The 26,717-nt window shown below is 50.8% G+C and overlaps 1 long non-coding RNA gene across 2 annotated transcripts; it reads right to left on the bottom strand.

Annotated features, from left to right (window-relative positions):
- Positions 1-197: 197 nt before the first annotated feature.
- Positions 198-15,937, bottom strand: LOC149920364 (uncharacterized). Of its 2 annotated transcripts, XR_016463500.1 has the most exons (6): positions 15,604-15,937; positions 7,047-7,156; positions 1,788-2,411; positions 1,228-1,703; positions 835-1,106; positions 198-715 (listed from the first exon to the last, which is right to left on the bottom strand). It is a non-coding gene; the product is annotated as an uncharacterized LOC149920364 (long non-coding RNA). The 2 variants fall into 2 exon arrangements; XR_016463499.1 differs by having other exon boundaries at positions 1,228-2,411; positions 15,604-15,936.
- Between the last annotated feature and the right edge of the window lie 10,780 nt (positions 15,938-26,717).

The following is a 26,717-nucleotide window of genomic DNA, read 5'->3' on the forward strand; positions in this document are numbered from 1 at the left end:
TAGCAGTGAGGGGTGCTGGGGATGTCTGGTGAGAGCGGTGGAGGCAGGGAAGGGCATTGCTGTGCTGTGCTGAGTGTCCCAGCATTCGGGTGCATGGAGATGCAGTAATATCTAGAGACAACGACTGTAAGGAACCCCTCTCGCCCCCGCAAAGTTTGCACTGTGGATGCCACAAGACGGAAGAAGCAGCACGGGTGTAAGGAATGAGAAAGTTTATTCTGAATTATTGTTCAATTAGTCTTTAATTGAGTGCTGGCTTCTCGCTGGTCGTCTGGGGGTGGAGGCAGGAAGGCTGCCAGTCTTCGTGGCTCCTCACCTTCCATGCGGGTCTCAGCAGCACTGGGTTCCGGTGCTTCCTTCTCTTCTGGATGTGGTGTCTGTGGTGTTTCTGAATTGGGCCCATCCATCCCTGTTGGCCTCTTGTTCCGTCCTCGTCTTCAGAGCTGTGTTTCACACAATCCGTGTGGTTCCTGAAGGCGCTGATGTGTGCAGTAGTGAAGGTGGTGAGAGCTGTTGGGCTGTGCATCTGCAAGTGAGAAGGGGAGGAAGGAAGAAAGGAGCAGCCTCCTGCCCTGCTTCCCTGTGCTGCCCTCCCCTGCACAGCCCTGCTCACCAGGTTGCTGCTGTGCCAGCTGTTTCCATGGCCGTGGGGCTGCCTGTGTCCCCAGGGCTGTGTGGAAAGGGCGACTGCAATTAGCAGGTCTGGTGCCAGCACCTGCAGAGGGAACAGGGCTGAGCAAAGCAGCACCAAACACTGAGGTAGGGCAGGGGGTCCTTGTTCAGCTTCCATTGTCCTTTAGGAGCACAAGAGGCTGGATTTTGGGGCTGACTTACCTTCTTTGTAGGACATGAACACCAGCTTGTTGGGCTGAGCTGCATCACTTTGGGTCATCTGGTGCCATCTGTGTTGGGCTGTCCATCTGCAAGGCAGAGGGGAGGTACAAGAGGAGCAGCCTCCTGCCCTGCTTCCCTGTGCTGCCCTCTCCTGCACAGCCCTGCTCACCAGGTTGCTGCTCTGAAAATTGCTTCCTTGGCATCTGGGGCTCATTGTGTCACCAATGACACCTTGATACGGGCACTGCAATCAGCAGGTCCGGTGCCAGCACCTGCAGTGGGGTTAGGACTCAGCAAAGCAGACTAAGAGTTTTGGGGTAAGAACAGGGGGATCTAGTGGAAACTCAATCATTCTGTACGAGCATGACAGGCTACAGTATGGATCTGACTTACCTTCTCTGGAGGACACCAGTTTGGAGGGCTGAGCTCCAGCAATTTTGGGTCATCTGGTGCCATTTGTGTTGGGCTGTCCATCTGCAAGGCAGGGGGGATGGAAGGAAGAAAGGAGCAGCCTCCTGCCCTGCTTCCCTGTGCTGCCCTCCCCTGCACAGCCCTGCTCACCAGGTTGCTGGTCTGCCAGCCATGTCAGGGGCCTTGTGTCAGGGGCTGCCTTTGTCCCCAGGGCTGTGTGGAAAGGGCACTCCAATCGGCAGGTCTAGTACCAGCACCTGAAGTGGGGTCAGGACTCAGCAAAGCAGCACCAAATGTTGCGGTGAGGGCTGGGGGATTTTTGGGAGCTTCCATGATGCTGTAGGAGCACAACAGGCTACAGTATGTATCTGACTTATCTTTTTTGTAAGACACCAGTTTGGAGGGCTGAGCTCCAGCACTTTTGGGTCATCTGGTGCCATTTGTGTTGGGCTGTCCATCTGCAAGGCAGAGGGCAAGGAATGAAAGGAGCAGCCTCCTGCCCTGCTTCCCTGTGCTGCCCTCCCCTGCACAGCCCTGCTCACCGGGTTGCTGTCCCCATGGCTGTGTAGAAAGGACCACTGCAATCAGCAGGTCTGGTGCCAGCACCTGCAGTGTGGCCAAGACTCAGCAAAGCAGCACCAAAAGTTGGGGTAGGACCAGGGGTCCCTGGGGAGCTGCCAGGGTCCTGCAGGAGCGAGGTGGGCTCCAGCTTGGGAGCGACTTATCTGTGCTGTGGGTGAGCCCAGGAGCGTCTGGCCGTCCTGCTGTGTCCCTGTCCCCGTGTGTGGCTGTGAGGCAGAGGAGGAGCAGCCCCATCCATCCCCATGGCTGCTCCTGCCCGCCACAGCCCTGGCTCCCTCGGGTGCTGGGCGGCGATCTCTGGCTGGCACTGCCCTTGTGGTCAGCATTCCGGGCTGCTGTGACACCAAGCTGGCTCTGGAACGCAGCCCCCCCAGTGTTGTGCTCTTGTGACATGGCTGTGCCAGCTGCAGGCTGCTTCCTGGAGCTGCTGGCTGCCCCTGGGAACGTGGCCGTGCCATAGCAGGGCTGGTGCTGCCTGGCATGGGGCGTCTGCCTTCCGCCGTCCGTGTAATAAATGATCAGTTGTTCTCCCCTACATGTCTGACGGTGCTTTGGCCGTGTCAGCATGAACGTCACTGCGCGGTCTGTGAGAAGAGGAAGGCCATCTTTGGCATCCAGCTTTCCAGTGTCACTGGGGGGCTTTCATTTCAAGTAGCCAGGGAGGGGATCCGCAGTCCATCCCGCTTCCAGGCTGCTGGTGTGAAGAATGGATGGTGTGGGCCTGAGCTGGATCCCAGGCCAGTAAGGCAGCACCAGAGGGGCAGGAGAAGAGAGCTGCAATTGGTGAATGTGCCTCCATGGGAGCCCAACTCAAATGCCTGCACACGAATGCACAGAGCATGGGGAAGGAGCACCAAGTGTGGCAGGTGTGTGTGTGCCTACAGGGCTCTGATGTCCCTGGCATCGCTGGGATCTGATGGGAGGGCTGACATGGCTGGAATGTAGGAATGGAGCAGGCTCCTGGCAGACCTTATAGCGGCCTTCCAGGACCTGAAGGGCACCAACAGAAAAGCTGGGAGGGACTTTGTACGTGTGCAGGAAGAGACAGGATGCGGAGAAATGACTTCAAAGTGGAGGAGTAGATTGAGAGTAGAGATTGGGAAGAAATTCTTTCCTGTGAGGATGGGGAGACAGTGGCACAGGTTGCCCAGCCAGGCCGTGGATGCCCCGTCCCTGGAAGCACGGAAGGCCCACTTGCAGGGCAGAGGAGAAGGAAGAAAGGAGCAGCCTCCTGCCCTGCTTCCTTGTTGAACTCCATCCCGTCGGCCCCAGCCCAGCAGTCAGCCCGTCCAGGACTCTCTGTAGGCCCTTCCTAATCCCAGGCCGATCCACAGTTCCCCATCGCGGTGCCATCTGCAGACGTACTGAGGGTGCACTCAGTGCCCTCGTGCAGGTCCTCAAGAAAGACGCTGAACAGGACAGGCCCCAGCACCGACCCCTGGGGAAGCCATGCTGGCTGGGCCTGATCCCCGCTTGTCCTGCACGTGGCCCGGGATCTCTTGCAGACGATCTGCTCTGTAGCCGTGCCTGGCACAGAGCTGACAGGCCTGCAGTTCCCCACGTCCTCCTTATGGCTCTTCTTGGAGATGGGGTCCCGCTGGCAAGCCCCCAATCCTCTGGGAGCCCTGCAGTTGACCAGGAATGCCAAGAGATGATGGAAAGCGTCTCGGCCACCACCTCCAGCAGCTCCCTCAGCAGCCTCGGCTGGATCCCAATGCACTCATCTCCACGCGCCAGGCTGCTGTGTTAGGCCTTCCCACAAGGAAATGCTGTGTTGTCCTTGTTTCTCCGAGCGTCACTGCTAGCCTCGGTGCCTTGGAAGAGCTGTGCAAAGGAAACGGTGGTGCTAATGCCAGAGCAGCCACCTGCTCCCATCCTGCAGCTTGCAAAACTCCTGTCCTGCTGAGGCTTTCAGGTGATTTGTGGATTTGGAGGGGAGAAATCTAGAAGGCAGCCACACAGGAGAGGAGAAGCTGCTCAGAACTATTTGTCTTCATGGAAAGCTGTGGCATCAAAGCAGGGGGAATAAAGGTGTGAGCTGTTGAAGCAGGGGACTTAGGTGCATGAAGGTGCAAGCAAGGCCGAGAGCTTAAGGTGCTGTGTGAGATGGGGAAGCCCTGCAATGACAGGAGTGCTGCGTTTCAGTGCCTGGTTGGAGATGTTCTGCTCCGAGAAGTCCATCAGGAGCGCCTTGAAAGGGAAGCTGGGTGCCATGAGCAGCTGTGTTAGCAGTGAGGGGTGCTGGGGATGTCTGGTGAGAGCGGTGGAGGCAGGGAAGGGCATTGCTGTGCTGTGCTGAGTGTCCCAGCATTCGGGTGCATGGAGATGCAGTAATATCTAGAGACAACGACTGTAAGGAACCCCTCTCGCCCCCGCAAAGTTTGCACTGTGGATGCCACAAGACGGAAGAAGCAGCACGGGTGTAAGGAATGAGAAAGTTTATTCTGAATTATTGTTCAATTAGTCTTTAATTGAGTGCTGGCTTCTCGCTGGTCGTCTGGGGGTGGAGGCAGGAAGGCTGCCAGTCTTCGTGGCTCCTCAACTTCCATGCGGGTCTCAGCAGCACTGGGTTCCGGTGCTTCCTTCTCTTCTGGATGTGGTGTCTGTGGTGTTTCTGAATTGGGCCCATCCATCCCTGTTGGCCTCTTGTTCCGTCCTCGTCTTCAGAGCTGTGTTTCACACAATCCATGTGGTTCCTGAAGGCGCTGATGTGTGCAGTAGTGAAGGTGGTGAGAGCTGTTGGGCTGTGCATCTGCAAGTGAGAAGGGGAGGAAGGAAGAAAGGAGCAGCCTCCTGCCCTGCTTCCCTGTGCTGCCCTCCCCTGCACAGCCCTGCTCACCGGGTTGCTGCTGTGCCAGCTGTTTCCATGGCCGTGGGGCATCCTGTGTCCCCAGGGCTGTGTGGAAAGGCCACTGCAATCAGCAGGTCTGGTGCCAGCACCTGCAGAGGGAACAGGGCTGAGCAAAGCAGCACCAAGCACTGAGGTAGGGCAAGGGGTCCTTGGGCAGCTTCCATGGTCCTTTAGGAGCACAAGAGGCTGGATTTTGGGGCTGACTTACCTTCTTTGTAGGACATGAACACCAGCTTGTTGGGCTGAGCTGCATCACCTTGGATCATCTGGTGCCATTTGTGTTGGTCTGTCCATCTGCAAGGCAGAGGGGAGGTACAAGAGGAGCAGCCTCCTGCCCTGCTTCCCTGTGCTGCCCTCCCCTGCACAGCCCTGCTCACCAGGTTGCTGGTCTGCCAGCCATGTCAGGGGCCTTGTGTCAGGGGCTGCCTGTGTCCCCAAGGCTGTGTGGAAAGGGCACTCCAATCGGCAGGTCTAGTACCAGCACCTGAAGTGGGGTCAGGACTCAGCAAAGCAGCACCAAATGTTGGGGTGAGGGCTGGGGGATTTTTGGGAGCTTCCATGATGTTGTAGGAGCACGACAGGCTGCAGTATGGATCTGACTTATCTTTTTTGTAAGACACCAGTTTGGAGGGCTGAGCTCCAGCACTTTTGGGTCATCTGATGCCATTTGTGTTGGGCTGTCCATCTGCAAGGCAGAGGGCAAGGAATGAAAGGAGCAGCCTCCTGCCCTGCTTCCCTGTGCTGCCCTCCCCTGCACAGCCCTGCTCACTGGGTTGCTGTCCCCAGGGCTGTGTGGAAAGGACCACTGCTGTCACAGAATCACAGAATCACAGAATCGTAGGGGTTGGAAGGGACCTCCAGAGATCATCGAGTCCAACCCCCTGCCAAAGCAGGATCCCTACACCAGGTCGCACAGGTAGGCGTCCAGGCGGGTCTTGAATATCTCCAGAGAAGGAGACTCCACCACCTCCCTGGGCTGCCTGTTCCAGTGCTCCGTCACCCTCACTGTAAAGAAGTTCTTGCGCACATTGGTGCGGAACTTCCTATGCTCCAGCTTCTGGCCATTTCCCCTTGTCCTGTCTCCGCACACTGCTGAAAAGAGTCTGGCCTCACCACTTTGCCCCCCACACCTTAGATATTTATAGACCTGGATCAGGTCCCCTCTCAGTCTTCTCTTCTCAAGGCTAAACAGACCCAGCTCACTTAGCCTTTCCTCATAGGGGAGATGCTCCAGGCCCTTCACCATCTTTGTGTCAGCAGGTCCGGTGCCAGCACCTGCAGTGTGGCCAAGACTCAGCAAAGCAGCACCAAAAGTTGGGGTAGGACCAGGGGTCCCTGGGGAGCTGCCAGGGTCCTGCAGGAGCGAGGTGGGCTCCAGCTTGGGAGCGACTTATCTGTGCTGTGGGTGAGCCCAGGAGCGTCTGGCCATCCTGCTGTGTCCCTGTCCCCGTGTGTGGCTGTGAGGCAGAGGAGGAGCAGCCCCATCCATCCCCATGGCTGCTCCTGCCCGCCACAGCCCTGGCTCCCTCGGGTGCTGGGCGGCGATCTCTGGCTGGCACTGCCCTTGTGGTCAGCATTCCGGGCTGCTGTGACACCAAGCTGGCTCTGGAACGCAGCCCCCCCAGTGTTGTGCTCTTGTGACATGGCTGTGCCAGCTGCAGGCTGCTTCCTGGAGCTGCTGGCTGCCCCTGGGAACGTGGCCGTGCCATAGCAGGGCTGGTGCTGCCTGGCATGGGGCGTCTGCCTTCTGCCATCCGTGTAATAAATGATCAGTTGTTCACCCCTACATGTCTGACGGTGCTTTGGCCATGTCAGCATGAACGTCACTGCGCGGTCTGTGAGAAGAGGAAGGCCATCTTTGGCATCCAGCTTTCCAGTGTCACTGGGGGGCTTTCATTTCAAGTAGCCAGGGAGGGGATCCGCAGTCCATCCCGCTTCCAGGCTGCTGGTGAGAAGAATGGATGGTGTGGGCCTGAGCTGGATCCCAGGCCAGTAAGGCAGCACCAGAGGGGCAGGAGAAGAGAGCTGCAATTGGTGAATGTGCCTCCATGGGAGCCCAACTCAAATGCCTTCACACGAATGCACAGAGCATGGGGAAGGAGCACCAAGTGTGGCAGGTGTGTGTGTGCCTACAGGGCTCTGATGTCCCTGGCATCGCTGGGATCTGATGGGAGGGCTGACATGGCTGGAATGTAGGAATGGAGCAGGCTCCTGGCGGACCTTATAGCGGCCTTCCAGGACCTGTCAGGGATTTACAGAAAAGTGGGGTAGGGATTTTTTATAAAGGCTTGTAGGGACAGGACTAGGGGAAATGGCTTTAGGCTGGATGCGTCTGTGAGCAACCTGGGCTACAGCAAGGGGTTGATACCTGATGATCTCCAAGATCTCCTCCAACCCAAACTGTTCCATCGTTCCATTTTTCTATGTTTTGGCCAAGACTTTGGGTCTTCCTTATAAGAATGTAAGCTCCCATCACGCCTGTAAATGGAATTGACATTCACCATAATCCACTTGCTGTGCTGTGCAGAGAACAAACGACTCACTGCACCCTGAGCCATCGATCAGCATCCCTGTAGTGCTGGATTGAACGCACTTCCCTTCTTATTTCTGAGCACTCTGTTCTTCCCATTGTGCTTTTTGAAGGTCCTGGGCAAACAGAGCAGAACAAATCAAGAAGTCTCTTCTGTGTTTAGCGACAGGTTGAGTAATGATTACTCATGAAATATGAAATTCATCTTTTGGGCTTAATGTACTTATCACGAACTCGTGCAGGAGTTGTTGGTGAAGGCTCTGAAATTACTGCAGCCCAAACAACGTCCTTTATCTCCCAGATCTGATAAGAACTGACACTGCGTCATTGAGAATATATCCCAGCTTCGCCCTAATCTGTTGCTTTCAGGGCCCTGAAGGACAGAAGTGCTTTCAGAGAGTGCTGATAAAGGCTGTCATAACATTTTAATCCCTCTCACCTCGCTTTTCTAGTTAAAATGTCATTTGCTAAGGAGACCTGAAGCGGAGATGGTTCCAAGCTCTGCACACCATTATAACTTTTTTTGACCAAACTTTGGGGGGAAAATAATAAATCTATTCCCCAGCTCAACTCGCTGTTGAAACCTTATGGATGTTAGCGTGCTGTTAAACAAAGCTTTTCCACAATGGGAGGCCGGATGTATCCAAATGGCACTCGTATAGATAGATGCTTGCAAATATTTGCTGATAGATTTTCCATCAGGCAACCCTGGAGAAAGCACAGGGACATGGATAGAGAGGAGGAGGGCACATGTGAAGGGCACTGATAGCACCAAGACAGCATCTGTACCTCCAGGGGTGGAGAAGAGAGAGAAAAGTGCAGCAGAGATCCCACAGAGACCGAGGGGAGGAAGGTGAGGAGGAGAGGAACAGGCCATGGCACACAAGGACAGCACTCTTTATCTGCTGTCGTGTCTTGTTGCTTTCAGAGGGCCTCCAGAGAAGCAGGTGAAGGAAAAAGGTCTTCCCTGTTTGTCCCCAGCTGGATGAGTCCCCTCCTGTGCCTCCATATGGGTCTGGGATGGGGATGCTGGCATTGGCCTGTGTGGAGGTGATGAGAAACGCCTGGATCACCAAGCCCAACTCCTGAATCCACAAAGGAGCTGTGCCAAGCTCCAGAGCAAGGAGATGCAGAAGCTCTACCTTAGATTCATAGAAGCCCAAATAAGCCAGAATTTGAGGCAAAATAGACCCCTGATAGGCCCCTTTCCAAAAAACTTCTCATCTTTGCCAGTCAAGAGGAAACCAAGAGAGACTATGCAGTCATGGCACTGAAGGGCATGGTTAGAGGGCAAGGTGGGGATGGGTTAGGGTGGGACTTGGTGAGCTTAGAGGTTTTTTCTGACCTTTATGATTCTGTGATTCTATGATACTATGATTGAAGTATGATGGGGTGGGTTGACTATTGAACTTGGTGATCTTAGAGGTCTTTTCCAACATTAATGATTCTATGATTCTCAGCAGAGGTGAGAAGAGCCTGATATTCCTGACCCTTTGCATTGCATGTAAATGATCCTGAACAGGCCTTCATCCTTCAGTGATGCTGAAGTCATCTTGGCACATGAGATGATGTGTAGCTCTGGGACCACAATTGTAAGGACAGGCAGGGCCAGAGGAAATGACTTTATTGTTTCCAGGAGAAAATGTTGCAGTTAACAGCTTAGCGTGCCAACGCCATTCCCTGAAATCCCATCTGCAAAGTCACCAGGATTCCCCATACCCAAGGGAGGGATTGCAGAAGACATTCTGGGAAGAAAGGAGGAGCAGCTGAAAAAAGACCAGGGTCTATGGCAACTCAAGCACGGTGTCAGCTGCAGAGAGCATCTCCCAACAAAACCTGTTTCCCTCAGTGGTCTCCATCATTCCATCCCACTCTCTGGACCTGTCTGCAGGAGGCAGTGACTGGTGAGGCCCACAATCATTTCCAAGCTACAAGCATCTCCATTTGAGAAACATGCAGTTGTGGCACTGAGGGTCACGGTTAGTGGTCATGGTGGGGATGGGGGGATGGGTTGGGGTTGGACTTGGTGAGCTTAGAGGTCTTTTCCAACCTTAATGATTCTGTGATTCTATGATTCTATAACTGGGACATGATGGGGATGGGTTGACAATTGGACTTGAAGATTTTGGAGATCTGTTTCAACCTTAATGACTCTTTTGAGTAGGCATGGGAGGGATGGGTTGACCATTGGACTTGGTGACCTTAAAGGTATTTTCCAACCTTCATGATTCTGTGATTCTATGATTCTGTGCAGAGATGGGAAGAGCAGGATATGATGACTCTGTGAGTGGGCATAGTGGGGATGGGTTGGCAGCTGGACTCAATGTTCTTGGAGGTCTTTTCCTTCACGATTCTATGATTCTGTAATCTTTTCTCACTCCCTTATACTGATGCTGATGTCATTCAGCTTACCCATTAAATCTCCTACATGCAGATCACCCCGTGCCTCCATGTGTGCTAATTTCAATCCCTTTAGAGTCTAGATTTCACTGTACAAACACAGAGGTGAAGTGTCACTTGAGACACAGAGGTTCTGAATGTTTAAAAACTGCTCCTGCACACCCCATCCTGCAATACCATCCCATGGACTGGCATGTACCTTCGGGCACACAATAGCAGGGCCACCAAAACTGCTCAACAAGGGACATAGAAGAAGCTGTGATGTACCAGAATGGTTTCTGACCACGCAGCACAAGAGTTAATACGGAGCTGCCCTGCCTCCTCCTACCAAGAAATTATATTTATTTTTCTCCAGAAATTTGTAATAATCGAGATCATCAGGGAAACAGTTCCTTCTGCTTGTTTATGGGCTAGGGAGTGCAAGCAATGGGAAACGCAGGGGAAGGGGATGTTCTCCCTCACATCCCCTTCCGTCCAGGGCTATGTCCCTCTGCAGGGTGCCCAGTCTCTGTTAATGGGAAAATTTTCATTATTCTTCTGCTTTTCTCTTCCAGGAAGAGCAGCCAGCACGCAGTCAACACGGCCTTTCCACCGGATCATGCAGCCTGTAAATATTCCAAGGAGCACAATAGCTCTGCAGGCGGTGGGATTAAACTCTTCCAGAGATAATGGCAGTGCTGTAATTAAGCGCTGCTTGCAAACAGAGTGGTCAAGTCTTAAAGGACACAGTTCTGTACAGCACAGCAGATCCTGAGCACTTTCAGACCCCATTGTGCTGGGGGCTGGGGAGCACACACTGGGGATGGTGTGAGACCTGGAGGGTGACGGGGGGTTCTAACCCAGCTCTGATCCCTCCTGACCCATGCATAGCTGCAATCTTAATCTAATAGCACCTTTTTAGCCAGAAGTGTCATCCATTGCCTGAGTGTACTTAAATAATAGAAAGGGAGGGGCAAACTAAGAAAATCTATGTATCAGTAATAAATAGGGGAGGAAAAAGGATTGAATAAAAGCAAAGTCAAGAGTGAGAGGGCCAGGTGGGACGTGAAGAAGAAAGAGAAGCAGTCAGCTATGGAGGAAGGGGCTCCAGCTCCTTGCTTTCATCTTCATCTTCATCTTCCCATCTCCTGCAACACCTGCAGAATGCCCTGACATTGTCAAAAGGAATTTTTTTTACTCGGTACAAGTGGTTTTAATTCCATCCATTAATAACCTGCATATGCTGCTGGCCAGCCAAGCATGGCCATTCCTGTAAAGCAGAGATCTCTGACTTGCACAGAAGGGAGGAAATTTAAGTGCTAGCATCATGTGGGCTTGCAGCTGCATCCCAGTGCATCCCCAGCTTCCACCTCCACCAGCATCAAAGGATCAGGAAGAGATGAGAACTGCTAGGATATGCAGGAACATGTGGACAGGAGCTGGCAGAGCTGCCCAGGGAGGTGGCAGAGTCACTGTCCTTGGAGAGGTTCAGTGACTGTGGAGATGTGGCACTGAGGTCATGGTGGAGATGAGTTTTGGTTGGACTTGGAGATCTCAGAGGTCTTTCCCAACCTGAATGATTCTATCATTCTATGTACCGCAAACACAAGGCCCTTCCAATTCCATGTATTGAAGAAAAATAATAACTGCAATGCTATAGTGATGTGTCAGAGTCACTGATAATGTGATAACCTTCTGGTGAGCCCAGGAGCTTCCAGAGGAGGAGATGCAATCAGTCTGGAGCTCCTGGGAAGGTCTGGGAGGCTGATGAATATCCACAACTCCCAGTGAAGTTCAGTGGACAACAGCAGGATCCCTGCTCCACCAGGACCATGCAAGCACCATTTCTGCCACAAATGAGCTCCCCAGGCTCACCTGCTAGGAATAAAACTCAGGTTCCAGTCTCCTTACTCTCCTCTGCAGCCCCTTGGTGCCCTGGCTCTGAGCACACCGAGCTGCAGACATCCATCCTCAGCATGGCTGGGGGAAGCTCCTGCCCAACCAGCTGTTGTTCTGCCATGAGATTATTCCCTCTCCTCTGCTGGCATTTTTTGGTGGCTATTTTTATGCTTTCTTGCACAGAACTCAAATCAAAATGCCAAAGTGCTGAGTCCAGCCCCTGAGATTAGTGAGGGAGAGTATAAAAGTGCACATGTGTCCTGGGAAGGGGGAACTAGCCTTTCCCATTGCATAACTCAGCAGTCCAGCAGGCCTTCAGTTTCCTTCCTCAAACTTCCACTGCAGCCAGACCTAACTCTAAGTACAGGGAATCCCTGAGCTGCTGCAGTTGTATCGTCCTCAGAGCTGTGATTTATGCATGTGTGTGTGTGCAGGAAATGGTTTATCCTGCTGACCTCTTTGGAAGCAGGAGCTGTGCTGGGACAGGGGTACATGCACTGTGAGTTCACAGCCATGAGTGTGATGGAAAGAGAAATTGAGATTTCCTTTGCGTGGCTATGTGGTTGTGCAAGCTTTCCTGCTGGAAAGGACCCAAAACAAACTCTACCTTCACATCAACAGAAATCCACGGTAGACTTTCTGCATGGTTTTCCTGCCCTCTTTTCAGCATCTCTTTCCCTTCCCTCTCCTCCTGGCACAGCAGCAGAGTGCTTTGTAGCTCATGCAGGGATGTCACAGCCACCCTTATGTGCCTCATACCAGAGCTCAGCTCTGCTGCCTGAACCAGAGCTGGGAGATGGTGCCTCACACCCAAACCATCTGCACAGAGCACACAGCTGGGATATGGGACCTGGAGGAGCTGGTGGCTGGCAGCTGGAGGCAGGCAGGATGCCCAAACTGCACTGGGAACCTCTGTTAGGCGATCAGATCGGTGTCGTTTGTGCTCTGAGGTCCCAGTGGGATGGATGCAACCCTAAAGCAGCATCAGACACTTCTCCGCAGCCCTCTGCCTCTCAGCCCAGAGATTTACAATCTCTCTGCAGCATGCTTTGACGTTCAGTCATCCAAACTAAACTGCACAGCAAACTGTTCAATCTGCAGTAAACCCAAGTGCTCTCAGTGCTCAAGGCTGGGTCTCTGCTAGTAAATAACAGGGGTGAGAGGCAGAGCCCGGCCCATGTCAGCAGGGATGAACTCACTCCCTTCTCTGACCAGCGGGCTGCATCCAAGCTGCTCATCTGGCTGAGCTCTGTCCCGTGCTTTTCTCCAAGCTGCACAGTCCGGAAAAAACACAGAATCGTGCCAGAAGGCAAATAGCAGTGAAGAAATACAGACAGCAATGGGCTCAGCCCCAGCTAGTGGCTGGGGCAGGGAGAGTTTAGCTTTGAGATGGCATATTTCACTTCCACATTTGCTTTCCTTAAGGGGAAAGAAGCTTAGATCAAGAAAAAAAAATATGCTGCTTTCATATCATGGAACCACAGAGTGTCTTCTGGTTTTCTAGGATGCAGTATCAGTTCCTTTGTGAATTGCCTTCTTCCCAAAAGTAAGCTGAAGTCTCCCTCTGAATCGAGCAAAACTGGCTTTTTGGTCAAAATAAACTCTTCAGCTGCACAGCATGACCTCAGTTCTGGGAGATACTGGCAGCACTGAGATCCATCTGAGACACAGCATGGAAATATCTCTGTCAGAGCAACTACCCAGGGGCCAGCCTATAGTTGTGAGCCCCAAATGATGGCTCACACCCCAGCAGCCCTCATCTGAAAGGTTACCTGCTTTCCTAAAAGAGCTTCCCAACCTGCAGGATACGCTCACGGCCTCCTCTCCCTTTGGGCACCTGTCCCATATCTGCCCCTGTTGGGTATCCAGGAATTCAGGGAAGGGATTGTTTCTTGGCACATCCATTCACAGCCCTTCAGTGAAAGCTGGGAAGGAGGAGGAGGAGGGTTGGAGCGTGCACAGAGGGAAGAGGAGATGCTAAAGGCAGCCTGACTCTGCCAAGATGCCTTGGCATGGCTGCCTGAGCCCATTCCCAGCCCTGTATGAAACAGCATCCTCTCTTTATGGCTTCTATAATCATCTTTTCCTCCCTGTATGAAATGGGGACGTGAAAACCCCCAGGAAAGTCATCCTTTTTGTACTTAAAGTCTCCTCATTTATCCTGGGGAAGGTTTCCCAGCAAGATGCTGAGGATCAGTGCCTGTCAGCTTGCAAAATCCTTGCTATAAAGCTCTCAGCTGGTGAACCCACAGTGATAACAATTTGGGGCTGCCGGAGGAGGGGATGCCACTCTTTGCTGTTCTCCTCTGTGATCCAATCTTCTGTGCTTAATTCCTCTCAGATTTCTTCAGAAGCTGAAATAATAGGTGAATTAAAAATCCCAAAGCACAGAGTAAATCGTGACACGGCTGACATCTGTAATTGAGAGCTCTTTAATTGTCATGCTTGATTAAAGAGAGCTGTTGGTTTTATGCATGGAAAGTAGGAAACCCCAAAAAGAGGATAAGAAGGTGATGGAACCAGGTGAAAGAAAAAAAAAAAGAAACAACACAAGATGAAGGAGAAGAATGACAGGAGGAAATCTGTCCATAGATAAAGGGGAAACAGAAAAAGAATGAGAGGTTTTGTTTGTGAGTACATCTGCTCCTTTGGGGCCAAAAGAGAGGGATTTGTGCTCTCCCAGTGTGGAACATGGCAGTTATTTCACACCACAAAGTACCAAAGATGAAGGCAGCATATTAAGAAGAATTAAATCTGAGTGGGAAATTGCTTCTCTGTCAGAATAAAGACCCTCAGAAAATCCTTCTGTTAGAACTTGCACAGCTGTGTGAGCACCCCAGGGTGGTGACAAGGGTAGAGAAGAAGAAAGAGCCATGGGGAAAATAATCCCTTTTTGCAAGAAGTAGAAAAAAAAATCTGTATCCTTCCCTCCCTGGGAATGCACTTTATTTGCCCATGTGGATGCTGTTCACTCATCTAGAGGGCAAAATCTGTGAGGAATGGCTGAGGTCTATAGGCTTGTTCAGCCCAAAGAAGATGAGGATGATGAGGGGAGGCTTCATAGCAGCCTGCAGCTCCTCTTGGCCCTACAGCCCCTCATGGCCCTACAGCTTCTCATGGTGGCCCTACAGCTCCTATTGGTCCTACTGATTCTTACGGTCCTACTGCTATGGTCCTACTGTTCCTCATGGCAAACTACAACCCTTCATGGCAGCCTATATCTCCTCATGGCAACCCTACAGCTCTTCATGGTGGCCTACATCTCCTCATGGCAACCCTACACTCTTCATGGCAGCCTACATCTCTCATGGCAACCCTACAGCTCTTCATGGTGGCCTACAGTTCTCTCATGGCCCCTGCAGATTCTCAAGGTGGTCTGCAGCTCCACGTGACCCTACAGCTCTTCGGAGCAGCCCTACAATTCTTCATGGTGGCCTACAGATCTTCATGGCAACCCTACAGCTCCTTCATGCTGGCCTCCAGCTCCTCATGGCAGCCCTACAGCTCTTCATAGAATCACAGAATCCTTAAAGTTGGAGGGGACCTTTAAAGGCCATCTAGTCCAACTCCCCTTCAATGACACCTCACAGCAGCACTACAGCTCTTCATGATGGCCCTACAGTTCCTCATTGCCCTTTAGCTCCCTCTTGGCCCTACAAGTCCTCCTGGCCCTACAACTCCTCACATCCTGCAGCTCATGTGGCCCCACAGCTTGTCATGGCCTTCATGGCAGCCCTACAGCTCTTCGTGGTGGCCTACATCTCCACATGGGCATACAATTCCTCGTGGCCCTATAGCTCCCTCTTGGCCATACAGCTCTCTCACAGCCCTGCAGCTCCTCCTGGCCCTACAGCTCCTCTTGTCCTGCAGCTCCTTGTGGCCCTACAGCCCCTCATGGTGGCTCTACATCTCCCTCAGTGCTCCACAGCTTTTCATAGCCTTTTGTCGGAGGAATTGGGTTCAGTGATCCCCAGAGATCCCTTCCAACCCTCCAATTCTGTGATTCCATGGAGGGGAACAGCAGTGACAGTAGAAGCCATAAGATCAAGGCTACTGTTGAGAGATTTTTCCAATTCAAGTGACCCCTTTGTCTTTGTATGTGATTTTTAAGACTAACCTGGCTGCCTCCAGGTGGGATTTTCAGACTTCGTGACACTTGAAGAATAAAGATGCTCCCTCTGGTTCTTCAGCCAGCATTTCTACCTCCTCTCATTACGTTCCTGGCTTCTCTCCTGCGTCGTGTCTCCAGCAGCTTCGAGCAAGTCTGTTCTCAGAATGCAAACCTGATCTCTGTTATGGATTAATGAACAGAAAGAAGACAGGACTCGGTGCAAAATAGGTTCGTGGGGGTTTTTGTGCCTGGACACTGGCCCACTCTGGGGACAACGTGTCAGCTATGACACTGGGGATTTCCAGAAATAAATGCATCTTGACCTAGAAACAAACCCAGTGCATATGTGAAGAACATTATGGAGGAAATCAGTGCCTCAGAGACCCCTGAGATGGCTGCTTTCTGCCAGATGATGCTGTGGCTTATTGGGAAATAGGGCACCAAAAATAGCTTAGTTTGAGTGTAAATTCTGACCCTTAGAAATATTTATCTTGAGCAAAACCGGACTGAAGGGTTTAAAGTACAGTGCTATTTGCAAATAGCCTTTTTTTTTTTTTTTTTTTTTTTTTTTTTTTTTTTTTTTTCCTGTTTCCTTTAGAATACTTCCAATACAAGTGGGGTTATCATGACAAATAGCACACCCTACCCCATGATCACTGCTCCAGCAGGCCAAGCAGTTGCTCATAAACCTCCAGGATTCGTTTATTCCTCCCATCATCACCAACAAAACTTTGGTTCAGTGACTTCTAATGGTTTCCTTTGCGAGCAGAGAATTGAATCTGACCCGCATCATTTGTACAACTATCAATTGCTTCTCTATGATGTTTTTCTCTTCCAGGTCAGTTACGTCTGATTCCCTTTAAGCTTTGATAAATGAGAGGGCTTCTGGCACAGATGAATGGCACATCACACTTTCAGATAGCTCGGGAGCATCTTAATTGCCTTCCTGCTGTCAGACATCCTCAGTCTTCCCTTTGGTGACAGCGATGTCCTCGGTAATGTCACTACAGCTCCCAGAGTGAAGCAGGCTCTGGAGAAACTCAGCCCATTTATCAGTGTGATCTCACAGCACCGAACCTGTTTGGTGCAACCCCCATAAGCAACATCCTCCTGCCAGCCATGCCCTGGAGTGCAGGAGCAGCATCACCCCATGACATCCATTGGGTTGATTTACCCTTTTCAGGCCAACAAGGTGAGGAGGTGGCAGCAGAAGTGGCACGTTGCCTCTTCTCCACTTACAGACCACGGCTGAGCAGCTGTGTCTCGTTTCAACATCTCCCTTCAAGGATAACCTGAGGAGAGTCCGTGTGACAGCAACGTGAATGATCAGAGGATGGGAAAGCACGAGCTATTGGGAAGCAATGGGTGTCATTTAATCTGGAGAAAGGACGGCTGCAAGGAGACACAATAGCAGCCTTCAATTATGTAAAAGGTCACTGCAGAGGGGGAGAACAAACAGCTCTTGCAGGGATGAGAGGAGAAGTCAGGGACTGAAATTACAACGAGAGCCAGGGTAAGGGAGTTTTTCTGCTTCCAAACAGAGCGTGTGTGCCTCCATGCCAGCAGCCCATCCATTGAGAGCCACAGATTTTGGGGTGACCCAGCTCTGGGATGTACTAAGAAGAGAAAGCTGTGCGGGTTCTGGGAGCCCTTTGGAAGTGATGGATCTCTTTGTGTGCTCTGAGAAGACCTGGGCATGGAGATTATTCTGGCAGAGGTTAAGAGGCTGTTAAATTGCTTGGCTACAAAGGTCTGTATCTGATATAGAGGCTTCCCCCTGGCCAGCAAAGAGCTGGAGGCTAACACCAGCAATGTCCAAGCTGCATGAAGGCACACATTTTTAGCACAGAGAGTAATTAGCTGCTAGAGCAGATTGCTGAAGGATGCAGAGATGTTTTCCATCGTCTTAAAGAATTACATGGCACTCTCAAAATGCCACGATCACTCTTTTTATGACCCGTGTAAAGCAGAGGGTCACACCTCAATGGTTCTTTGTGGTCTTATAAGAACAGCTGAGCTGGCAAGAGGGGCTTGAGTTGGAAGGAGATGGCAGATGGCAGCACTGCCTGCAGGTGTCCATGCTGCTGAATCTTCTCTTCTCCCAGACCCAAAGTTGTTCATCCACTTTGCCTCTTTGGTCTGTGCCACCCTGCTCCACGTCCTGGCATGACTGGAAAAGAGCTGGCTGGCAGCTGGGGGAGAGATAGCAATTAAGCAGCGCGGATAATTGCAGGTTGCATTCGTGAGAGGTTAGTGCAGAAAGTGGCTCTTCCATCTCAGTGTGTGAGCACTCATTAAACCCAAAGGAATTAAGCATTTCAGCATAGTTTCAACCCCAGGCCTAACATGCCCTCCTGCTGCCCCAAGGACCCTTCTCAGGCACAAACTGCATCCACGTGCAACATAAATCCCCCCTGGAGGAGAGGGACGGGGAAGGCTTTGTGGGATTTGAGATCTGGACAGGACAAACAGGAGCTGTGAGCTGCAGCCTCCGTGGAATTAGGGATGGTGTGATACAGTGTTAGCAAATGGCATCCCACCAAAGGTCAAGAGTTGGCCATGGTCAAGCACAGGGCTCCCAGTGTCCCCTCTCCCCATTATGATCCCCATGCTGCCCACCTCTCACTATTTCTGTCCCATTTTGCAGCTGACATCTCACTTTTCAGTCATTCCAGCCAGTTTTTCCCACTGTATCCAAAGCCAAGCTGGGCAGCCCGGCAGCAAAAGGCAAAGCACAACTTTACTTACAACTTCCCAACCAGGTTTTGCCCATGTCCATCATTAATTAAAACAGAGATGAAACCCGCCAAAAAAGTCATTAGCAGTTCAGCAGAGGGTCAGAAAACAGGTCATTGACTTGCTTTATCACGGCTCTGAAATTCTCCTAAGAATAGAGCACTTTAGATTAATTGGGGGGAAAATGGATTGGAAAGTTGCAATTAAGTTGATGTCATAATTTTGAGAAAATCAGGTGCTGCACTTCTCCTCTCCCCGACTTTAATTGGTGTTCCAGTCCCAATTGGCCGTATTGATAAAATGCTGCCCATAAGAAAAATATAATTAGCATTGGTTTAAGAGGTACAAACTTTTTAAAGAAAAGATGATAAGAACTAGGCTAAAAGCAACACTTCTTTCTTTTTTTTTTTCAGTTTCTAGAAAAACTACTAGTACTGTTGCAGCTCTGTGCAAGAGTGAGGTCAGGTAACCAAGGGAGAAGAACAAGGAACTGGAACATGATGTTTCATAGGCATAGGAACAGTTTTTGGAGGTGACCTCTTGGCTACATGGACTGACCCCAAGGAACTCATTAACTGGGTTATTATTTAACTATGATCTGCACTGTGCATAAACATATAGGAGTTGGACTTGATGATCTTTATGGTCCCTTGAAACTTGGGACATTCTGTGATTTTGCAGCCCCCTGAGATACAGATGTGAGCTCAGCTAGAAGCACAGGAGACCAGGAGCTCTGCAGCCAGCATTTCTGCAAGGCAGGATCCCAATATTTGGAGAGTAATGGAGAGGAAACACAGTCCATCCATAGCTCCTTTGGATAGACGTTGTCCATTAACAGCTCTGCATGAGAGGCTTTCTCCAGCCTGGATGACTTACAGCCTTCCAGCACTGCATTTACCTTGCTCTGCAGAGATAGCAGGCTGTTGTGCACATTGTGAAGTTTTTACATCAGGTCTGTGGTGGCAAAATCTGGTGGGATTTGAGACCCTGAGCAGCCCATGCTGGGGAAAAAGGAGGAGAAAATGAATTTCTAGCCTTCTAACGATGTCACTTTACACTTTACCAGAGACAATAATCCTTCATTGCATGAAATATAGAGCAACAAGCCTGGAAGCATCTGAGAGCCATTCTCCTTGCTTGCCCTCAGCCTCCCCCTTGGCTTTTGCTGCTCTACTCCCTGTCAGCAATACCACCACTTCTTTTTTTGTTTTTATACCTTTCAAATCACTTTGCACAGCTGTCCGATTCTCCTTTGCCATCACTTACTTGAGCTCTACATATTTAACTCTTTTAATCTTCCGTCAATAAATCACTCCCTTCAAACCCTTAATCATTTTCAGTGCTGTCCTCAAAAATCCCCTCAGTGAGATGACACTCGTCAGGCATCAAGTTAATTAATAGATGACGGATCCCATCCAGTGCTGAGCTGCACTTCTGGAAAACAATTTGAAAAGTGCAAAGGAAAGGGAAGGTGGGGTTTAAATCCTTTGGGAGTAGCCACACCAACAGCATGAGGCACTACAGGGGATTTCTCTTTGGTGGAGAGCATGGATCTAGCATATAGAATCATAGAGTTGTTATGGTTGGAAGAGATCACTAAGGCCATCTGGTCAAGTCCATCCATCAACCCATCAAAAAGATGGCAGAACCATCAATGGAGATCTCCAATATGTGCCTACATGAGACCAACCATCGGGTCCAACTGTCAACCCATCAAACAGATGGCAGAACCATCAGTGGAGGTCCCAAAGAAGAAGAAGTGCCTATGTAGATGTGTGCTCAATGTCTAACGTCTTGCTCTACTCAGTGCAGACAGTCACTGCTTTTGGTGGAGTCTGGAGAGCAATTCTGCTCACCTTGAAATGAACACCCACCAACAATTCTGCCCTCCATTGGACTCGATTGGTTTACCTCTGGTGCCCCACCAGGTCCCCAGCTCCGCATCTCTAACACACTTTGAGTATCTCACACATGACCCTGGACAAACCATGTGTGCCATTAATTCCAGCCCAACCACCTGGACATGAGCATCTGAAACCACATGGGAGCCCTGGGATGTTCCATCCATGCATACAGGATGGTCAGAAAGGACACAAACCTAGGTGGGGTGCAGCTGCCAAACTTTGGTACCCAGCATCACTCGTGGCCTTGCATCTCCCCTCTTGGGTACCTGGGGGGATTGTTTTGGCTTTGAACAGCAGTGCAGGGCTGTGCTGAATGCAGGGAACACAGGGAGGAATAAGTGGGTGTCACATCTCTGTGCAAGGCCAGGAATGGGGTAAGGACACTGGCATGGCCACAGCTCAGAAGAAGATTTATTAACCTCTTCTTTCCTTTTTTTTTTTTTTTTTTACAGCGCTTTCAAAGTCACCTATGTACTTCTGTATCACTTCCAAAAAGAAAAAAAAAAAGAAAATGTTGCAGGTGCTGATAACATCTGACATCTCTCTGATTTACTGACAAACTGCTGGGGAAAGAAATCAGAGATAAAGGCAGACAATTCACCCAGCTTCCCTCTACAGAGCTTCATGCTTTTCAGTATAAATCACCCAAGCAGCCCATCCTGTGTCACAGCCTTTGGGAACTGCTCTGATTTGCACCCCATGCCTGCAAGGAAAGCCCCTTCTTCAGCTTCTGAGCAAACTCACTGTGGGCTGATTCCCTTCTGATCCCTGCCTCAGGGTGCAGCCTGGCAAGTGCTGTGCAGTGAGAGGTCTCAAGCGTGGGGTGGGATGCTCTGGTTGGGCTTGTTTCTCACTTTTGTACCTCGTGGTTGTTCACAGTAATCAGAAAACAGTGGGTTTTGCCCAGGGAAGTGGAGAAGTCACCATCCCTGGAGATGTTCCAGAAACATGGAGACGTGGCACCGATGGATACGATCAGTGGGCAATGGTGGGATCAGTCTAGAGTTGGACTTGGTGATCTTGGAAGCCTTTTCCAACCTTAACGATTTTACAGTCTGGCCTCTCATTGCTGGTATCAGGCAGGATGGCAAGATGGGGGGAGATAAGAAAGACAGCATTGTGCCTTGGAGGCACCACAGCTGTACCAAATGCCTGGTTTCCAAGACACTCGTTGGGTTGCTCATGGCCACAACCAACACTGGGGAAACCAACTTTACTGTCTTATGCTGAAATGGAAAGTCCTTGTCACCTGTGGCAGAGGCCCAAAAAACAGATGGAATTGTGTCAACTCCTCGTGATCTCTCCCCAGATTTCCCCATCTGGGCTTTGCCCAAATCTCTTCCCAGCCTCCTTCCAGTTTGCTGTCCATGCCCCATTTCTCTGCCCCTATGGCCAAAGGAGTATTTGATAGGTGCTCAGTCAGACCAGCTCCAGCCAGCTCCTGGGATGTGTCAGAGCTCTGTTTGACTTGGTGAGGCTCTCGTGGGGAGAGGAAACACCAATGACTTCCAAGCAGACCATTCCCATCTTCTGGTGGGTTCACTGAGGAAAATTATTTTGGAGAGAGCCTGCCCTGCTTCTCCCCATTCAATTCCTGGCTGAGTCTGCCTCAAAATCTATTGCTCTTTGATGTGTAAGAGAGGAGAAAGATTTATGTTGATGTTTTCCATTGGGATGAGAATCTTGATTTTAAACTTGACAGCTATGCAGGCAAAAGCCTGTACTTACTGCGTGGGTTCAAGCTATTGCAGATGGCAATCTTCGGAAACAGTTCTGAAGTAGCTATGTTTCTTTGTGGTAAAAGGACCACAATAACCCAAATAACTCAAATAACAGCAGCTGGGATAAAAGCTCCATGGAGAGGTCAGGAAAAGGGAGTTTTGCTGGGGGCTGAAAGCATTTACAGAATCTGGGGAGGTGTTTTGGTGCTGGGGCGCAAGCCAGGACCAGCGAGGAAACAAAACCACTTGAGAGCCACAAAACCACTTACACTATAGGGAGAGTGCTGAGAGAAGCAGCTTTTGGGGCAGAAAATAACTCCAAGTGGGGCACAACACCCTCAAATCTGTTTTGGGCAATGGTGAGGTTCAGCACGGAGAGATGAGGATGTGGGGATGCTTTAATCGAACCATGTCTGTGCTGCACTGTGCAAAGGGAGGCAGTGGGCTTAATGGGTAAACAGGGCTCCATCAGCAGCATACCTGGGTCTCCCATCAATCTTTCCACCTCTGTAAAAATAAACATCCAAGCAAATATTGTCTTGCTGGTCAAAGGATGGGGCTGTCTGGGCGCATTTCTCACTCCTGTGTTGTGTTCGTTAAGGTTATGTCGTGGTGCTGTCAGAGAAAGCTCTCACAGAAAAAGATGGGAGCACTTCAGATAAGGCTGGATCAATGCATGCACATCCTGAGAGAGGCCATCAGCTGATGGGGGGGCAGGGAAAAGGCATGCTCCAAGGAGTGACTCTGTCCTGCAGAATCTAAGTGCTGCACCATGGGATGGTTGAAAGCATCCTTTCCCTGAGGTCCCCTCTTCCATTTGCACCTCCAGACTCATGATCCCACTGTGGACCTTGGCTGCTCACTAGGAATGTCTGTTCTGAAGGGAAGAAGGAGACAGGAGATGTGTCCTCTCCTCCTGGGCTACCACTGCTCTGCATGGTGACACCAAGACTGGTTAATTCTTGCTTAGCTCCACTCTTAACTTCCATCTTTTTCCATGGTAAGCCCCCTGGCAGGTGGTAGCTCTTTAGTTTTACTCCAGATAGAATATCAGGGCAAAACCTGAAGATCTGGGAGGTTTAGGTTGGATATGAGGAGAAAGTTTTTGAGCCAGAGGGTGGAGAGGCAGTGGAACAGGTTGCCCAAGGAGGCTGTGGATGCCCCATCCCTGCAGGCATTCAAGGCCAGGCTGGATGTGGCTCTGGGCAGCCTGGGCTGCTGGTTGGTGACCTGCACACAGCAGGGGGTTGGAACTGGATGAGCACTGTGCTCCTTTGCAACCATTCTATCATTCTACCACAAGGGGAAAATTCTTTTGAGGACTGGCAGCCAAACTGCCCTGGGACACCTGAATGGACACCACACACCTTTCACGTGTTCCCAAGGCTGACACGTGCACACCTTCCTCCTCTCAGACAACATTTAATCAGGACAAATGCTCCGTGGCTTCTGTCATTAAAGGCAGCAGCAGTTCCATGTGTACTCTGCTGCTTGTGTTTGATCAATAGCTGCTCCTTGGTATCTCATGCCTTTAACCCTTGAGCTCTCCCAGCTGGAGATAGGTAAGATGTAGGCATAGCTGCCCAGGGAGGTGCTGGGGTCACTGTCTCTGGAGGTGCTCCAGAACCATGGAGATGTGGCACTGAGGGACATGGTCACTAGGTATGGTGGGATGAGTTGGGGCTGGGGATCTCAGAGGTCTTTTCCAACCTTAGTGATTCTGTGACTCCTGCTGGCCCCTGGAGGAGGTCCACAGTGAGCTCATGAGTCCAGAGGTGCAAATGGAAGAGGGAACGCATGGAGTGTCCACCTCTGCACTCCACATTCCATGCAGAATCACCAAATCCTCACATAGCTGAGAGCAGAAGGGACCTCCAGAGCCCATCTGGTCCACTGTACGGCCACCTAGAGTAACCCAGGACCACGTCCATATGGCACATGACCCCCAAACCTCCCTTAAAATCCTTGCAGGTGGGTGCCAGCCTTGGCGCGCCCTCACCCCAACTCCCACAGGCAGCAGAGCAGGATGCTGAGCCCTCCCCTCTTCCTCACCAAGCACAGTGCTGTGCTTTGAAGCAGGTGGCTTAATCCTTATCAACAGAAGCGAACACCGTCAAACAAGCAGCGGAAAATGGAAATGCAAAGATCCATAATTCATGACGGAGCAGACACAATTTAATCGGGCGTGCTCACCACCTTGTTCTGCACGCAGGGTCAACGCAGGATTAGCCAGATGAGGTTTTGTCAAAAAACCCTTTGTTCTCCCAAACCCTCCCTGTACACTCGGGTCCTCTGCTCCCAGCTCTGCACTCAGGGTGACTTGCAGGACCTGCTCGGTGTCAGAAAGAAAAGGGCTTATTTACACATAAATGAGAAAGGCAAATCTCTGCCGCAGTCCAGGGTGCGGGGGTGTTATTGGGTGTTATTGGCAATTTCCTACCTCGCTTTGCAAAGCTATAACCCGAGTTTCTGGCATTCAGCAGGGTGGGGATACGGCCCATGGGGCAGCTTCGTGCTGGGATGGGGATGCATAGAGCAATGCTTTGGTTCCACCCATGCCATAAGTGCAAGAGAATGCACCCCAGATTACACGGGGCATAGAAAAGCACCTAATTCTTGACCTAGCTTCCAAATTCCCTAAATAGCTTCTAAAATAGCCTTTACCATTCCCACAAACAAAGCAAATGTCACCTCGTCGTCATTGCAAGGATGGGACACAAAGCATGAGGAGCACCGAGGCTCAGAAGGCCACAGGAGCACAAATCCCAGGGAAGCACATCAGTGCTGCTTTGGGGCATCTTTTCTGTGTTAGGGGGGAAGTCATAGCTTTTAACCAAGGGGGAACATGAGAAGCAAAGCGATTTGCCCAGGGTCAAGCAGGCAGACACAGATCCACCTCGGGTCCAGCTCCCAGACCTTCATTGCTTTCTGCACAGGACAGAGAGACAGCAAAAGCAATTTCAGGAAAAATGGAAGGAGGGGAAACTCCACCAGCACCCAGCACTCTCCAGTGTGAAACCCCAGTCTGGTATCTCCCCCTGACTCCCACTCAAAATGCCAAAAAAAAACATCCAGGTTCTTCCCAGCCCAGGCTGATGGAGGGGGTTTCTCTTCCAGTGCCGTAATTTGAGCCAAAAACATATCTCACATCCCTGCTGGGATGAGAAGGGGATGATCCAATAGAGACAGATCCCACCAGAGCTTCCAGACAAGTGCTCTGCACAAGAGGGCAGAACCTTTTCTGTTTCTTTTTAATTTTTTTTCTCCTATCTCTAAAAGATTATTAATTCCTTGGGTAGCTGCTGTGAAAAGATTTAGAAAGAATAACAACCAGATAGAAGTAGAGTCGGCAAGGAGAACCTGATCAGCCTTAATCACTACATACCTCCCCTTCAGCAACAGGGCAGCCTTCCACTGGGAAGCAGCTTTCTCCCCAGCTGAAGTGGATTCCTATTGATCATCACTATTTCAAACAGCTGATTCATTGCAGCTGGCCCAAATGAGTTTCAGAGAGTGGCCATGCATGCATTTAGCATCCTTTCAGCTAGATGTCTGTGACTGGTGAGGGCTCAGAAACCATCCATCCATCCATCCATCCATCCATCCATCCATCCATCCATCCATCCATCCATCCATCCATCCATCCATGCACCCTATCAGCTCTCCTCTCCTCTCCAGACCCCAGGAAGGAAGGCTTAAGGTGGACACTCGATACAGAGTGGGATGGATGCAAGGAGAGATTCATCAGTTCCTCCGCACCACTGCTTTACAGATGGGTTCATGCAGCTTCAGGATGTCTGAGGTTGGCAGGGGTTTGGCAATCTGCTGAGGTCCAAGATCTCCTGCACAAAAATCATGCTTCCTTGTACCCAGTCACCATCACTAGTCATCTCCAACAGCTGTGCTCCAGGATTCCCTACACTGAGGAGCTATTGAGCCTTTCTGTGCCGTTCAGTTCATCGTGGGCCATGCTAACACCATAGTGCATTCCCCCTTGAACGTGGAGAAAGCTCCTTCCAAAAGCCAAGAGTGCTCCTTCCAAAAGCCCTGCTTTGCTCCAACCATCAAGGCTTTTGTGGCTTGGAGTCTGCTTCTGAGGTCAAAACTCAGCTGGAACACTTTCCTTTTTGCCTTATGCAAAGGCAACGTTTCAGAAATGTTAAGACCTTTTAATACAAAGGTCTTATTTTTCTTTTTTTTTTTTTTAATTCCCATTGTAGCAAGAACTTGGACTAGACCATCCAGTGGTCCATGCCAACCCTGGGATTACCTACAGCACAGTATACATGTACAAACCACGCACATTACCTATAAGCATACAGTGAAATTGGATTATCTATGCAATTTCAGCACACACATCATGTTTTCATTACAGCTGTTGTTTCAGCTCATCCAGATCATAGAATCATAGAACGGCCTGGGTTGCAGAGGAGCACAATGCTCACCCAGTTCCAACCCCCTGCTGTGTGCAGGTCGCCAACCAGCAGCCCAGGCTGCCCAGAGCCACATCCAGCCTGGCTTTGAATGCCTGCAGGGATGGGGCATCCACAGCCTCCTTGGGCAACCTGTTGCAGTATATATCCATACATGCATACAGAGACCTTAGGAGGGTGCTCTTGCAGTGTAGTGCTGCTACAAGTCTTCATTACTGGAGCTCACGGCGAGCTGGAGTGCAGGGCAGATCTGCACTGGATTCAGTAATTCATATCAGCATAAAACTGCCCTAAGTGGGGAGAGGGAGGATTAAATACAAGTCATC

Source organism: Phasianus colchicus, chromosome 1 (genome assembly GCF_987193195.1).
Source record: "Phasianus colchicus chromosome 1, bPhaCol1.hap1.1, whole genome shotgun sequence".
Lineage (NCBI taxonomy): Eukaryota > Metazoa > Chordata > Aves > Galliformes > Phasianidae > Phasianus > Phasianus colchicus.